Source organism: Cupressus sempervirens, chromosome 4 (assembly GCF_028749045.1).
Source record: "Cupressus sempervirens isolate cs-2001-9-10 chromosome 4, ASM2874904v1, whole genome shotgun sequence".
In the NCBI taxonomy this organism is placed as follows: Eukaryota; Viridiplantae; Streptophyta; class Pinopsida; order Cupressales; family Cupressaceae; genus Cupressus; species Cupressus sempervirens.
Window position 1 is genome coordinate 771,548,651 of NC_143121.1, and position 1,996 is coordinate 771,550,646.

The 1,996-nt window shown below is 35.5% G+C and overlaps 1 pseudogene; it reads right to left on the reverse strand.

Moving 5' to 3' along the window:
• Window positions 1-250: 250 nt before the first annotated feature.
• On the reverse strand, window positions 251-1,258 carry LOC149563654 (la protein 1 pseudogene; annotated as a pseudogene).
• Between the last annotated feature and the right edge of the window lie 738 nt (window positions 1,259-1,996).

Consider the following 1,996-nt stretch of genomic DNA (forward strand, 5'->3'; position numbering starts at 1 on the left):
CCCAGATGGATTTCTTCGAAGAGCATGATTTTGCTGATTGAAAGCTTCATACTGAGGAGCTTCTTTTGAATAACATAATATAATACTTTGTTTTGTGATAAAGCTTTGCGCAGGGTGTTATAGTCTTCTCAAACTGACATAATAAAATAGCTTTTCCCTTTCCTTATCGTGACTATGCTCCCTACTGTAACTGGGTATTGTGAAACCCAAATGGGGTTTTTCACTCTCTATTTTTGAGTTGGCATTATTGCTATATTATTTGGGTTTTTTTTGGCCGTTCATCTTTTCCAGATTCGGTACTCTCTCCACTTCTCTTGTGTTTGTTCTCCTTGTTATACGAATTTTGATTATGAAAAGATTGTCTTCCTCCTTTGCCACGTCCACCTCTTCCCCTATTATTGCCACTACTTTCTCACCTCTTTCCTTGTAAGCCATGAATTTTAGCCCAATAGTCCCTTTTAGCATCACCTTCAACTGCTTCTAACACAACAAAAAAGTTCTTCACAATCAAGCCACCTTCTTCAGCAAGTACAACTGCTACTCGTGCTTTCTAAGATGCTTCAGGCTGTTCAAAATGAATGTACCCAGAATCTTTCCCCATAGAATAATCAACAAACTTCACAGTTCCATATTTTCATTATCTGTTTCAAATCTTCAAGAGTAATTTTCTCCACGTTCTTATTTTTTGCATCTCCAGACTTCTTTGCATCTGTTTCCTCCCCAGGATTAATGTCTATTGTTGCCTCTACAGATTTATCATCCTCTATAGCCTACTCAGGACTCTTCTTACATTCTTCCAAAGTAGAATCATTCTGTTCCATTGAATTTTGCTAGGATAATTTCCTCAAAGTAAATGCTATGACCATACCTTTTGGATAACAACCATTTTTTTTCCAATTATTCCTTATGGACCCATGCTCACCACTGTGAATTTCTTCTAATAAAGCCTTCCTTTCAGCATCAAACTCCTTCTTTGACTTAAACTCCAATTTTGCACCACCATAGGCTACCTTCAGTTTATAGATAGCATTAGCTTCTTCCTCGGATGAGAATTCTATCAAAGCACATCCACAAAATACTTTAATCTCTGCAACATGATGAGGCAATTGTACACTATTAACCTTTCCATGTTGGCCAAAAAAAATTGCGCAACATCTTCAAGTTTTGCATCATAAGGAAAAGGACTTGTAGCAATAGTCTTTGTGTCCACCTATTCTAGAATCTCCTCAGATTTTATCAGTTTATTGATCCACCCCATTGAGACTATATTTGCCTATGTAGCCACCTTCTAGCTGTAGCCTTTGTTCATAGTTATGATCTGGTTCTTTTATTTTCATTGCAATAATTCATGTTTGATTAAAACCATAGACATTTCTGTCATTATGTCTATCTTCTATACTTTCATTTACATATGGATGAATTATTTGATTTGCTGACATCATTTGTTTTCAGTTCATCCTACATCTGCATTTTTTTTTCCTGTACTAGCATATTTTGTCGATATATTAACCAGTAGCATGTTTTACATTTGCAAAATTAAATTCTTAGTGTAGCATGAAATATAGCTTGAAGAAGTATTTTCCCTTAATTATCTCTCATGCTTTCTTGCAGTAGTACACATGTTTACAATTTGTGATTAGCAATCATCATTCATTTGTTATATTCCTGAAGCATCTTATTCTATGAGGTTCGAGCACTGGCTCGTGACACTCACAACTTTTATTTCTTTCTTTCAGTTTGCATTCTTTCATGATGAAATGCATCAATAGATAGAGCATGTATAGCTGTAGAAATAGGTGGTCATTTCTTAGATCCTTCAGGATCTAACATTAGTTGCTTTTTATGTTTTTTGCAGATGCTGAAGATCATGGAGCTCAGAGTTGGATTCTATTGCGACAGGGAAAGAGTGCATAACCAGTCAAAGCAACATGTAATGACTGGTTATCTCTACTCTTTATTTCTTTTATTCATATGTATCTGCGCATGTATTTCCTTA